The sequence below is a fragment of the Antechinus flavipes genome, chromosome 1 (assembly GCF_016432865.1).
Source record: "Antechinus flavipes isolate AdamAnt ecotype Samford, QLD, Australia chromosome 1, AdamAnt_v2, whole genome shotgun sequence".
NCBI classification, from domain to species: Eukaryota; Metazoa; Chordata; class Mammalia; order Dasyuromorphia; family Dasyuridae; genus Antechinus; species Antechinus flavipes.
This window is the reverse complement of record NC_067398.1, coordinates 641,657,540-641,673,254: the sequence shown is the minus strand read 5'-3', so window position 1 is coordinate 641,673,254 and position 15,715 is coordinate 641,657,540. Positions and strand designations below refer to the sequence as shown.

The 15,715-nt window shown below is 36.2% G+C and overlaps 1 pseudogene; it reads left to right on the top strand.

The window, feature by feature from the left end:
* Window positions 1–15,413, top strand: part of LOC127547858 (ferritin heavy chain-like) — a 68,937-nt pseudogene extending 53,524 nt beyond the window's left edge.
* The last annotated feature ends 302 nt before the right edge of the window (window positions 15,414–15,715 follow it).

The following is a 15,715-nucleotide window of genomic DNA, read 5'->3' as shown; positions in this document are numbered from 1 at the left end:
CATTGGCTTTCTTCAAAACTAAGCTCAACCTTCTACAGGAAGCCTTTCTCAGTCTTTCTTAATCTTAATGGCTTCCCTCTAAGGCAATTTATTCTGCCTCTGAGTCCTTTGTATATCATTTTTTGCAACTTATCTCTTTCTTCAGAACAGGGACTGGGCTTTTTTGTTTGTTTTGTCTTTCTTTGTATCTTCAGCACTTAGCATAGTGCCTGGTCCATGATAGATGCTTAATGAAAGCTAGTTGATTGATCACTAAACTTTGGTGAACTGAAAACAAGATCCCACAGGGGATCTGACTGTAGCAAGTCAGAGAACTATCACTTTTTTATTCAATCAGTTAATTAGTATTATTTACAAAAAGCATGAAACAATTGCTATCTGAAAGAAGCTTGCATGCTAACAGATGCAACAAGGACATATACAAATCTGATCAGAATAAATATAAGGAAAATAAATGTAAATTAATAAAATATAAAGCTGTTTAGAAATGAGGACACTGATAAGTAAAAACATCGAAAAGCATAATGCTTTTGCTGTGAAAGAGAAGAAAGAGAAAGAAAGTGAGAAAGGCATTTGGAGAGGTCCATAAAAAGGCACAAGAAATGGGAAATGGACTGTCATGTATGGGAGAAGAGAGAAGACAAGTGCAGCAGACTGAAAGACGGAAAGATAGGTTGTATCCAGATTGACAAAGTTTTTTAAAGATTAAGAAAGGAGATTATATCTTATCTGGAAGAAAGAGGGAGCTACTGGAGTTGATTGAGTAGGGGAGTAATATGATCAGATCTGCATTTTAGAAACAATGTTTAAAACATGATGGAGTGGGAAAAGGCAAAACGTGGAAACCACTGAGATGCTATGGCAATAATCTAGATGAGAGATGATGAACTAAAGCAGTAGCTGTGTAACTTGAGGAAAAGAGTTGGATTCAGGATATATAATAAAGAATAGAAATAGCTAGATTTAGCGAATGAATAGATTTTTAGATGAGAGAGAGTAAGAAATTGAGAATAACACCAAAGTTATGAAGGCAGGTTACTGAAGAAATGGTGATGCCTTCAATAGAAATTAGGAAATTTGGAAGAAGAGTGGATTGGGAGAGGGCAAATAATGAGTTCTATTTAAGATATGTAGAATTTGAAATTTCTATAGTAGATACCTAGTATGAAATACTTAATAGGTAATTACTATTTTGGAATGGATGCTCAAAAGAGAGAATGAGACTACATAGTGGTATTATTAAGATAAGAAATGAGAATTCAATCTACAAGTGCTGATGAGACCACTGAGAAAGTCCTTAGAGAGAGGAGTAGGAGATTAGGAGAGAGCCTTGGTGGAACATCCATAGTTAGGGGACATGAGCTGACTGATGAGCCAACAAAGAAAACTAACCCATACCTCAATTCTAGAAACTATGCCCCTATTAATGAAATCCATATACACTTTAGCTTTGATGGCACTTCATATTGAATTTTGAAGTCCACTAAAATCCTTTGACCTTTTTTTAGGGGAAAAAAAAATCTACTCTTTAACCATAGTTCTAACATCATTGTGAAATTAAATTTAAGACTTTGTGTTTCTCATTACTACATTTTCTAATTTTATTCAAACCTACATTCAAGTCTGTCAAGATTTTGGGAGGATCTTGAAAAAGTGAAGAATTATGTGTTAGATGCTCTTCATAAGCTTATTTTTACAAATTCTATTTCATTTGGTCCTCAGAACAAACCCTGCAAAGTAGGTCCTGTTATTATACCCATTTTACAAATGAAGAATCTGAGACAGAAAAGTTAAGTGACTGTTCAAGGTCATATAGCTAATAAAAGTTTAAGGACAAATTTGAAATCAGATCCAGAGCTCTATCCACGGCTGCCTCATCAACATGCTAGCTATCCCTCCAAGTTTTGTCATTGATAAATAAGCTTTTATCTGTGTCATTAGCAAAGAATGTTAAACAATATAGGACCAAGAACTGACCCCTGGGGCACTCCATCACAGACCTTCTAAACTGACATGGAACAAATAATGAGCACTCTTTTAGTCCTAGCCATTAATTTGTGAATATACATTATTAACTATTGTCTTTCATTTTCAAATAGAACCCCAGATGTCACAAAGTGATAAGTCAGATTTGCATTTCTGACCAAGCTCTGAGCACTCCAAGGGATCCGTTTTGGCCACCTCCATGGTTGCTGAAACAAATTGTTCTCATTTGCCCATCCTACTGGAGGAAATCTTCCCATTCTTGGGGTAGACACCCCCAATTATCAATGACTTTGCTGTCTTTCAGTTACTCTACACTATTGCTAAAATTCATGCCTTTCTACCTTATGCACAATGACAGTGTGAAAAAAAAATGTTAAAAGCTTTGCTGAAATTTAAGCATACTATAGCTACAGCATCCCCTTGATCTACCATCTATTTACTCTGTCAAAGGAAATGAGATTAATCTCATATAACCTGTATTTGTTGAAGCCATGCTGGCTTTTAGTGATTTAGCTTCCCTTTCTAAGTGCTCACAAACAATTTTCTTAATAATGTTTTCTAGAAATTTGCTGGGAATAGAAGTTAATTTTCTTACTCTACAGTTTACTGACTCTTTCCTTTTTTTTGAAAATTGAAACATTCATCCTTCTCTAGTCTTCCTGAATCCCTCAGAGTCCTTGCAGTAGGCAAGTTTTACTATCTCTTGTTCAATTGCACAACAATTTGTCATTGTTCAATCATTTCATGTCCAACTCTTCATGACTTCATTTGGGATTTTCTTGGCAAAGATACTAGTTTGCTGTTTTTTTCTCCAGCCTATTTTACAGATGAAGAATGAGGAGAACAGGATTAAGTCACTTGCCCAGGGTGACATCCTTGTTTCTAAAACCAGATTTGAACTCAGGAAAATGAGTGTTCCTAACTTTAGGCCTGAGACCCTACAGATCTGCATAATCTAGGTGTAGAGCCAAAGCACTCTTTTATATCCATCCTCAGCTACTACTTACCTATGTTTATGTCTTATATACTTTTTTTTTTTAATTTTGAGTTTGTCAATATGTTTCCAGGTTGGATTCTTTTTTTTTTTAATAGCTTTTTATTTACAAGATATATGCGTGGGTAATTTTTCAGCATTGACAATTGCAAAACCTTTAGTTCCAATTTTTCCCCTTCTTCTCTCCTCCCCCTCCCCCAGATGGCAGGTTAACCAATACATGTTAAATATGTTAAAGTATAAGTTAAATACAATATAAGTATACATGTCCATATAGTTATTTTGCTGTACAAAAAGAATTTGACTTTGAAATAGTGTACAATTAACCTGTGAAGGATCTCAAAAATGCAGGTGGACAAAAATAGAGGGACCAAAAAAAATATTTAGTGGTTTATAGTCATCTCCCAGAGTTCTTTCACTGGGTGTACCTGGTTCAGTTCATTACTGCTCTATTGGAACTGATTTGGTTCATCTCATTGCTGGAGATGGCCACGTCCATCAGAATTGATCATCATACAGTATCGTTGTTGAAGTGTATAATGATCTCCTGGTTCTGCTCATTTCACTTAGCATCAGTCCATGTAGGTCTCTCCAAGCCTCTCTGTATTCATCCTGCTGGTCATTTCTTACAGAACAATAATATTCCATAACATTCATATACCACAATTTATTCAGTCATTTTCCAACTAATGGGCATCCACTCAGTTTCCAGTTTCTGGCCACTACAAACAGGGCTGCCACAAACGTTCTTGCACATACAGGTCCCTTTCCCTTCTTTAAGATCTCTTTGGGATATAAGCCCAGTAGAGACACTGCTGGATCAAAGGGTATGCACAGCTTGATAACTTTTTGAGCACAGTTCCAAATCACTCTCCAGAATGGCTGGGTGTGTTCACAATTCCACCAACAATGTATCAGTGTCCCTATTTTCCCACATCCCCTCCAACATTCCGCATTATCTTTCCCTGTCATTCTAGCCAATCTGACAGGTGTGTAGTGGTATCTTAGAGTTGTCTTAATTTGCATTTCTCTGATTAATAATGACTTGGAGCATCTTTTCATATAGCTAGAAATCCAGGTTGGATTCTTTAAGGAGTTTTCTTTTGTCCTCATCAAAATCAGTTGTCTCCCATTCTCCTTGGATTCACTCTAGTCATCCTGATCTATGTCTTGCCTTGAACCCAGATGGCTCCAAAGGGAAAAGTGAGATTAGTAACTTTGTACACTCCTCCCTCACTTAAATCCAATTCACTTTCAAGGCATGGCATCACCTCCATGTTGTCATGAGTCTTTTCAGTGATGAAGAATAAGCAACAACCCCCCATAAAATTGTTGGTCATAGTGTTCTGACTTCCTTCTTTAGAAATCATTTTCCAAAAAACTTTTTTTTTTCATTTAAGTCCTTGAATTGGATCTGAAAAATTCCAGGCAAATGTTTTTTTACCGAACTTTTGTTGAGTATATTTCATTACTATCTGGGAGTTCATTGTGTTATTCTCATATTTTAAACCAGGAGCCAGAAATTAAAATCCCATTCTCAGATACCTTTATCTCTTCTAGCTGCCCACTTGCCATAACTAACATGATCTTCTAAATCTAACACCTCCAAATGAAAGGAATGATTTTTTTTAAATGCCACCTGTGAACCCAGATGTTCAGTTTTCTGCCCAGGACCTGATAATCCTTAGAAAAAATTGCCAGGTATTGTCTGGTGGTATTATTTGTTTCCATATGAATTACCAGAAGTGTATAGTGGTCATGACAAGTGATAATTCTTGTTAGACTGTCTGTCATGTCTCATTAGATTTCCCTGTTGTTCTCATCCTTCAAGATATTTCTTCTATGAATTCTGAGACTCTATGAAGTCTCCTTGCTTATAAGTCTCTTTCTCCTTTAAATTCTTGTATCACTACTCTCATCAAGACATTTCCTTACTCAAAATGGAAACTACTGAACAAATTATTCAGTCTGGTATGTAAGACTTCCTGCAATCTGGTTCCAACTTATTTTTATGGTCTTAATTTATGTTACATCTCCACTATGTACTTTATGCTACAGATAAACTGAACTAGTCACTTTTCCCAAACATGTCACCATGCTCTCTCCCCAGTACCTTCAATCATATGGACAATCATGTCCATAAGAGATAATAGGCTGTAGTCTCAAATATCCCTTCCCCTACCAATTTCTTCTTATGAAGAAAGGACTTTTCAGTAACTTTCATAAGTTAATTTGGGTATTTGTGGTACATATGTTGAGATTTTAAGTTACCCTTTAAAAAAGGGGGAAATGATGAATTGGACACCAGGAAAATTGGGAAGAAATTATGGTTTTTATTAATAAGCAAACTAAATTAAGTTATCTGTAGATTTGGAACAAAAAAGGCTATATCTTTTGTGAATCTTTATACCAAGGCTTTATTTTTTGTTATTTTATTCACTTAGCTTGCATTCTCTCCACCTTTACAACATAACCTATCTTTTCTTAGTAAGAAAATAGAGGGCAGAGAGTGTAGTTACCTCCTTTGCCAAAGTCGAGTGCCAAGAAAATGCTACTTCCCCCAGAAAGAGTAGGACAAATCCAGGAATAGTGATATATAGCTAATTCTTAAGTGATATGAAAGTTATAAGTCTTATATGTACAAAAATATGTACAGCAGCTCTCTTCTTAGGGCAAAAAATTGAAACTTGAGAGGATGTCCATCAATTGGGGAATGGCTGAATAACTTGTGCTATATGATTATGATGGAATATTATTGTTGAATGGGAAATGATGAGCAGGAAGCTCTCTGAAAAAACCACGAACTCAAGCAAAGTGAAATGTACAAAGTAATAATGTTGTAGAATGATCAAGTGGGAATGATTCCTATTCTTACCAATATAATGATATAATACTACTCCAAAAGACTTATGATGAAAAATGCTATTCATACCCAGAGAAAGAACTGAATACAGATTGAAACATAATATTTTTTTAATTTTATTTTTCTTGAAGTTTTTTTAGCGGGTGGGGCAGGAGAATCTATATTTTCTTTCCCAATGTGACTTTCATGGAAATGTTTTGTATAATTTCACATGTGCCTTTTTTTTTTGGAAGATGTTGCCAGATTTCATCATTTTTTAATTAGTTGCTTTATTTTTTTCTGGTTATATATGTATATTAATTTTTTTTAATATACATTTCCTCATGAAATATGTTGGGAAGGAAAAATCAGAACAAATGGGAAAAAACACAAGAGAAAAAAAAAACAGAAAAAAGTGAACATAGCATGTGTTGATTTACATTCAATCTCCATAGTTTTCTTTCTGGATGTAGATGGTATTTCCTATCCAAAGTTTTTTGGAATCACCTTGGATCACTGAACCACTGAGAAGAATCGAGTCTTTTATAATTCATCATCATATAATCTTGCTGTTATTATGTACAATGTATTCTTGGTTCTGCTCGTTTCACTCAGCATTAGATCACATAAATCTTTCTAGGCCTTTCTAAAATCAATTTGTTCATCATGTTTTAAAGAACAATAATATTCCAGTACTTTCATATACAATAACTTATTCAGCTATTGATGGGCATCAACTTATTTTCCAATTTTTGCTACCATAAAAAGAGCTGCTACATACCTTTTGACACATGCAGGTCATTTTCCCTCTTTTATGATTTCCTTGGAGTACAGACCCAGTGGTGGCACTTCTGGTTCACAGGGTATGCACAGTTTTATGGCCCTTTGTGTATAATTCCAATTTTTTCTCCAGAATGGTAGGAACAGTTTACAACTCCACCAACAATGCATTAGTGTCCCAGTTTTCCCACATCCCCTGCAACATTATCATTATCTTTTTCTGTCATCTTAGTCAATCTGAGAGATGTGAGTTGTTTTATTTTGCATTTCTGTACTCAGTAGTGATATAGAGCACTTTCTCATATGACTAAAGATGGCTTTAATTTCATCATCTGAAAATTGTCTAAAATTGTTCTTTGACCATTTATAAATTGGAGAATGACTTGCTATTCTTATACATTTGACACAGTTCTCTATAGATTTTAGAAATGAGGTTTTTATCAAAAACACTGGCTATAAATTTTTTTCACAGCTTTGTACTTCCTTTTTAATCTTGTTTATGTTGGTTTTGTTTGTGCAATTTTTTTTTAATTTAATGTAATCAAAGTTGTCTTTTTTGCATTTCATAATGTTCTCTAGTTCTTCTTTGGTCATAAATGCCAACCTTCTCCAAAGATCTGATAAGTAAACTATCCCTTGCTCTTCTAATTTACACATAGTATCACGCTTTACACCCAAATCATGTACCCATTTTGACCTTATTTTGGTATGGGGTGTGAGATGTAAGTCTGTGCCAAGTTTATGACATATTATTTTCCATTTTTCCCAGAAATTTTTTTCAAATAGTGAGTTCTTATCCCAGAAGCTAGAGTTTGAAGATTTATCAAATACTAGATTACTATAGTCATTGACTATCATGTCATATATATTTAACCTATTCCACTGATCTAAAAATCTATTTCTTAGTCAGTACCAATGGTTTTGATAAATGTTGCTTTATAATAGAGCTTTAGGTCTGGTACTGCTAGGCCACCATTCTTTGCATATTCTTTCATTAACTCTTTTGATATTCTAGTCCTTTTCTTCTTCAAGATGAATTTTGTTATTATTTTTTCTAGTTCTATAAAATAATGTTTGGGCAATTTGATTGGTATGACATTGAACAAGTAGACCAATTTAGATAAAATTGTCACTTTTATTATATTAGCTTGATCCACCCATGAACAATTAATATTCTTCCAGTTGTTTAAATCTGACTTTATTTGTGTGAGAATAGTTTTGTAATTGTCTTTATATAGTTCCGGAGTTTGTCTTGGCAGATAAAGGCCCAAATATTTTATTTTGTCTACAGTTATTTTAAATGGGATTTCTCTTCCTATATCGTTAAAAAGATCTCTTTTAAAAATTATATTTCTTTAAGAGGGTGGGAATGGGGAAGAAGGGAAAGAAACTGGAACTCAAAGCTTTAAAAAACAAATGCAAAAATAACTGTTTGGACATGTATAATAATATTGTATTTAATTTATACTTTCACATATTTAACATGTATTGGTCAACCTGCTACATTGGGGAGGGCATGGGAGGGAAGGAGGGGAAAAATTGGAACAAAAGGTTTGGCAATTGTCAATGCTGTAAAATTACCCATGAATATAACTTATAAATAAAAAGCTATAATAAAAAATGCAAAAAAATTGTTTCACATGTAACTGAGGATAATTAAAATATTTTTAAAATAAACAAGAAAAAAAGTTGCACGTCTTAGAAACTATAAGAATTAAAAACTGAAATTCAACTGAAGTGTACCATTTCTTTGTATACATACACAATAATCAGCAATCATAGATGCACATTAAAGTCCACAAAGAGTTCTGTTTTTTCATATGATAATACAAGTCTCACATTCTACAAGCCTTCTGAAGCATGCAAGAGACAGAGATATCCATCTGTAATTGTGATTCAGAAGACAAGACAATTGAACTTTGAGAACAGGGAGCCAAAGATGCTGTCTGTGGCATAAATACTGTTCTACCCCAGGTCTATGTGTAAGCAATATAAAAAAAAATTCAAAGAAACCTAGAATTCTAAGCTAGTATTCCCAAAACTGGACCATATTCCATAACTACAAAGTTGATTGAATTGGAAGCAGAGAGAATAAGAAGGCCAGATGAGAGTACTTTATGGTAGAGCAATGTATCTCGAAGGAATCTGGTTACCTAGGTATTTTTAATAATATAATAGCTAGCTAGCATCTCTATAACACTTTAACATCCACAGAGCACTTCATAAAATTATCTTATTTTATCTTTAAAACAACTCAAGTAGATACATTTTATAATTATCTTCATTTTAGAGAGGAGGAAACTAAAGTAGAGAGAGATTAAATGTCTTGGCCAGAATCACATAGCTAGAAGATATCCAAGGTGGCATTTGAACTCAAGTCTTCCTGATTCCAGGTCCTGAAACCCAGCATTTAGTCCATTGGGCCCCCAGCTACTTCTATATTAAAGGTTTATTATGTACCAGACACTGTGCTAAGCACATGAATATATAAAAGACAAGATAATCCCTGCTCTCAAAAGCTCACATTGTAGTAGGGGAAGAGAATACCTAATAAGAGCTAGAAGGAGGAACCAGCATCAAGATTTAGAGTTTAAGGTTGGGAAATGGTGTGGAACATTGATTCTAGGGCAAAAGTTGTGATTCCATCTAGGACTTGACGGAAGGATAGGATGGAGGAAAGCTCCAGCTGGGAGGATAACCTTGTAAGCACAAGTTGAAGAAATAGAAAAGAACAAATCTAGTAAAATCTAAGTGACAAGGTAACTTTATCTGGTTCTTTCCAAATAAGAGACTCAGGATGCAATATTTCTGTATCCATTTTTGATAGAACTCATGCCAGGGTAATTTTTTACAGCATTATCCCTTGCATTCACTTCTGTTCCAATTTTTCCCCTCCCTCCTTCTACCCCCTCCCCCAGATGGCAAGCAGTCCTTTACATGTTAAATAGGTTATAGTATATCTTAGATACAATATATGTGTCTGCATCCATTTTTTTCAAGGTCTGAAGTTAGAGTTATGCCAGAATTAAAAAGAAATTTAAAACATAGAATTTCATAATTGGCAATGACATTAGAAAATAAAACATGGATTATTAGAATTGAAAGAGCCTTTAAAACATTAAATAATTTTAGAGATGAAATGGGCCTTAGAACATACAATATATAATGGTAGAAACAGAAAAGATTTTAGAACTTAGAATATAAAATTCTGTGCCAGAAGGGACCCAACAATATATAATTTCAGAACTAGGAGAGATATTAGAATATTTACAAATGTTAGATATAAAGAGAACCTTAGGACTTAGAACACAGTGACAGAGATGGAAATGACATTATAGTCTAGAAGGATGCCAGAACTGAAAGGGACAATAGAACCTAGACCATCAGAACTGGAAGAAACTTTTGAATGCAGAAGGCAGAGGTGCAGAAACTTAGGAAAGAGCAGAAAGGAAGGAGTATGTTTTAAGATTTAGCTTGTTAAGGCTGGAAGGGACATTTGAATACAAGATGTTAGGACACAGGACATAGAATGAAGAATGATAAAATTAGAGAGAACTGGTATGATTTAACCCATTTAACCCATAATTACAAATAAAAAAACTGAGTTCCAAAGAGGATAAAGGGCTTGGTCACAATCTCCTAGTGAATCTGTAGGCAGGACTGACTAGAACCCAGATATGCAGTCTCTTGGGCCAATGTTCTTGACACAACACTGACCTTCCCCACCATGTTCCCTGGGTTGAAGTGGGTGATAGATAAAAACAGGGAGATGAGCTAAACGAGGAGAAAATTTGGGAGAGGGGACTAAAGGGAGAGGAAGTGGAAATTTTATGGAAGGGGCACCCTGCCGGGGCCATGCATGGTTCTGAAAGCTAGTAATAGGCTTCAGAGTGTCTCCCAGCAGGATGCTCGTTAAGAGGCAGCTGATGTGAGTACTAACAGAAGGCAGCTCCTGTCTTAGGGCTGGTAGGATGACTTTGTGGCTTCTGCTGAATTCCTACTGGGGGGAGGAGGAAAGTGAGAGGAAGGACCAAAGAGAAAAGAAGGCAGGAAGCAATAGTCCTTTTCTTTCTTTTTAACCACTAGTGCTAAATGAACAAATTGATCAGGAAGAGATATTGGACACTACTAATCAATCCCAACTCAAATGCCTCCCTGATAGACAGTGATGCAAAGAAATTGACCTATTCATGGACAGATTCAAAACTGTCCACATGGCATAATGAAATATGCTTCAACCCAAAATTCTTTCTACAATTCCCCTATTGGTGGACAACACTATTGATCAAGAAGTGAATCTCGAAGGAGACAAGAGACTTTGGTTACTGTGTGGCCATCACTTCCTCTCTTTGGCCCCCAGTTTCCAAAGTATTATACTAGATGATTTCAAAGGTAGTTGATGCTCTTCCAATTACTACATTCTTTCTTTCAAGGCCCTTTCTAGTTCTGAAAGTTTATGTACTAAAGCCTATCATTTCATGTTCTAAGATATCATTCAGCTTGGGCATTTTATGTTCTAAGTCCCCTTCTAGTTCCGAAAGTCTTGTGTTCTAAAGCTCTTTCTAGTGCTAATATTCTGTGTTCTAAGGATCCTTCCAGCTCTAACATGCTATTTTCTAAGGTCTCCTCCAGTTCTGAAAGTCTGTGTTCTAAAAATCCTTTCTATAGTTCTAACCCTTCTTGATCTAATATTTTGTTTTTAGGTACCTTCCAGTTCTGAAGTCCCTCTTCTAAAACCACTTTCACTTCTAACATTCTATGTTCTAAGACTCCTTCCAGTTTTAAAAATCTGTGCTTGAAAACCCCTTCATAGATCCCTCCAAACATTGGTATTTAATGGATATTTAAATCTTGTTCAATTCTATTCAATAGGTTATTTAATTAGTAAGTATTTACTATTTTCACTGTCCATTGCTTGACCCTGTAGGAGATTCAAAGCTTACTTGTTTTTACTAGGTCTACAATCTTGTATGAGAGATAGATGCACGTACAATACAAGTAAAATATAGCCAGATGGGCTCTAGGCCTTTAGAGCTTGTGTTTCTTTAGTCTTACAATAATCTTGGGAGGCAGATGGTTTCAGTATCATTAACAGCATTTATTTTATTAGATCTGTGATTTCTTTGATTCCCAAAAGAAAGGTGCCTCTCTGGATGCAGATTTAAGAACTATTCTGAAACTATGAGCCTTAGAGATTTGTGTAGGCGACTAAGAAGTCAAGTGACTTTCCTATATGTCTCAAATGTGCATGGTAGAGTGGAAAAAGAAATGGATGTGGAGTCCACATTAGAATCCCATCTCTGACGTTAATAACCTGTATAGCCAGTTTCCACATCTGTAAAAGGAGAAGCTTGAACTAGGTGGCTTTGAAGGCCCCTTCCAGCTCTTCATCTATGAATACCTTATCCTAAGTCTTCCTAGCTATGAAACAGCTTTTGGTGCTCACTTTTCTGAAGGAAAAAACTGAAACTCAGAGAGCTAGGAAGACCAGGGATGTCTTGGTATCAGAGATAAGGAGCAGGAAGTGATCTCAGAGGTTCTATATATCAATCACTATTTTTTTTTCCCAGATGAGAAAACTGAGTCATTGGTATGGTAGACAAGTAGGAAATGCCCAATTTGGTACATCAAGGAGGACCTCATAGAGGAGATATGGTTACTCTTGGTCTCTCCACCTGCCCCACAAAGTTTTTCACAGATCATTTCACATTGTCCTCCCTCTCTCTCTCCTCCCCACAGCTCAGTTCCGCCACTGGGCCAGAGACAATCAGACTTGGCATTAACTACACCTTTGGCACCAGTAAATCCTGGCTGCAAATTCTGTGCCTACTTCCCCAGCCAGCTAATGTCAGTAGAAATGGGACTGGGAAGCCCCTGGGGACCCACTCACCAACTCAACGCAAATGTTAAGTGAGCCCACAGCCTGCCTTGGAAATGTCACTCCCAAGAGCTGAGTTAAGGAATGGCAGGGGCTGCAGGTCCCTCCCACCATCAACCTGGCCTGTGAAGGCTTGCTTTCTTAAAATAGCCTTCTGTCCTACTCAACTCAATTATAATTACAGTCAGCCTTGGAAGGGGGCTGAGGAGGGAGGAGGGTAAGTGGAAGGAGAATTGGCGCTGAGTTTGAAATCATGTGACCTAGGTTCAAAACCCATTTCTGCCCCTGACTCTACCAAAGCTTGGAAAGTCACTTTCCTTCTCTGGAACTCAATTTTCTCAACTGTAAAATGGATAGAATTATATTTCTGCCTACTTTGCAGTACTACTGTGAAGATTAACTGAAATAACTGATATGAATTCTATTTGTAACTATAAAGCATTTTGCAACTATAACCTATTATTATTTACTTCTATAACCAGCCTTACCTCAGAACCCTACAAACTCCTGCCTTGACCCTCATGCAAGGCCTGGGACCATAGATCTGTCCACAATTAGATGGCAAAGTATATAGTGCACAGGACCTGGAATCAGGAAGACCACAGTCCAAATCCAGCCTCAGATACTAATTAGCTGTATAACCCTGGGGAAATCACTTAATCTCTGTTTGCCTCAGTTTTTTCAGCTGTGTGAGAATAATAGGGCAGCTAGGTGGTACAATGGATAGAGTTCCATCAATAGGAAGATTCGTCTTTGTGAATTCACATCTGGCCTTTGACACTTAGTAGCTCTGTGACTCTGGCCAAGTCACTTAATCCGGTTTACTTCAGTTTCTTTATTTATAAAACAAACTAGAGAAGGAAAATGGCAAACTGCCCCAGTATTTTTGCCAAGAAAAGCCCAAATGGGATCACAAAGAGTTGAACACAATTGAAATGACTCAACAGCAATGGGAAGAATAATAGCATCTATCTTTCAGGGTTTCTGTGATCATCAAATAAGTTAAAGCACCTAGCACAGTACCTGGCACATGGTAAGAACTATATAAATTCTGACTCTTATTATTTCTATCATTATTATTATCATCATCATCATCATCACTGGTTACAATGAGAACCATTTGAAGAGCATCTCTCCATTCTTCCTGAGAAAAAATTTATTTGGCGTTGGAATGAATTCTTGTTCTGATATGACCCAGCTAAGGGTAAGTCAAATATTCCCCTAGAACCAGCCTGGCCCAGTTCTCAGGCTGACCCATCAGGCAAGATGAGGGAATAGATGTCAGGTCTGTCATGTTCATCCCCACCACATCCCACTTTTTTCTCAGGCAATGACATTCAAGTCATCATTTGCTACAATGAAAGGCAAAAAAAAAAAGAAAGAAAAGGAAACATTTACTCTTTGAGTTATGGTTCTACTCAGTGTCTCTTTAAGTTAGATAGGCAAATAAAGCTCCATACACAAATTACCATCATGGTCATACCTTCATACTCATCTATATCAGTCCCACATCTCCCATGGATGTAGAGAGTAATCTTTAGGGGAAGGCATAGGTCTACTAGGAAGGACAGTTTATTAATAATAGAACAGGTATATATACTTTATACTTATATGTCTATATGCTGTTTTCCCACAGTAAAATTTAAGCTATTTGAGGACAAGGAATCCCTCATTTTGTCTATGTATCCCATATATAGTAAGCACCCAATATAATCAGAACTTAATAAATATTTGCTTGAAATGATGTAAAATAAATTCTTCTGAGAGTTCACTTCAGGAGTTCTTAATCTTTTTTTATTCCTTCTCTGAATGATGTATTTAATTTTATTAAGAAATGCCTGTGATGTTTAACATATATTGGATCACTTGCCCTCTAAGGGAGAGGGTGGGGAGAAGGGAAGGGAAAAAATTAGAACACAAGATTTTGTAAAGGTGAATGTTGAAAATTATCCATGTATATATTTTGAAAATAAAAAGCTTTAATTTAAAAAAAGAAATGAAAAGAATGTGATTACAAGTGAAACAATTTTTTGAAATAAAAGTGTATATCTATATATATATACATACATACATACATACATATATAAAATAAACTTATCTAATGATAAATGGTGAAGGGGATGAGAAAACTGTGACTCTAATGCATTGTTGGTAGAGTTGTAAAATGATCCAACCATTCCAGAGAGCAATTAGGAACTATGCCTAAAGGGCTATAAAACTGTGCATTCGGGCTAGAAGAGCTGGAAAGGGGAGGTGCTGCAGTTTCCTGCTTCAACAGAATGTGCTGTTTGATTTCCCTTAGCCCCTTAGCCACATCTCCTCCTTCATCTTCACTAACCAATACTTCCATCCTATTGTTTGAGCAGCCGCTGTCCACCTCAGCCACTGCCCCAGCCGCATTCTTCCTCCTCTTCTTCCTCCTCCTCTTCTCAGCTGCCTCTATCTCTGCCTCCATGACGACCTCATCTGGTCTCCCATCAACTGGCAGATCAACCAGGATTTCTACTTCTCCTTCCTCTACCTGTCCATGTCAACCGAGATGATGTGGCATTGAAGAACTTTGCCAAGTATTTGGGAACATGCTGAGCAGCTGATGAAACTCCAAAATCGAATCTTGCTGCAAGACATCAAAGAAACCAGATCGTGGTGACTGGGAGAGCAGGCTGCATGTAATGGAGTGTGCTGTGCATTTGAGGGGAAAATGTCAATCAATCATTCCCCAGGAATTGCATAAGTTGGCAGCAGACAAAAAACAACCCCCATTTATATGATTTCATCAAAACCCATTTGCCTAGACAAATAGGCAAAACCCATCAAACAACTGGGGTGATCACAGTAACCAACCTGCACAAAAATGAGGTCTTCCCAATTCTGGCATGACAGAATACCTTGTTGACAAGCACACCCTTGGAAACAATGACAATGAAAGCTAAACTTCAATTAGAACATAAGTATCTGGTGCCAGAGATAAATGCTTAAAGAAAGTTTTCTCCAGGTATTTCTCCAAGGATGCTTGCTATATGAGAGGTGTTAGAATGCATAACAACAATGAAAAGGAAAAAAAAAACTTGAAAAGCTTTAAAAATTCTTATGAACTCATTGACCAACCATGATTCCAAAGGCTATAATGAAACATGCTGCCCACCTCTTGATTCAAAATTTGATGGACTCACTATGAAGAATGAGGATGAGGTTGAATTTATTTTGTTTGACTATATATACATGGTTTCTTTCT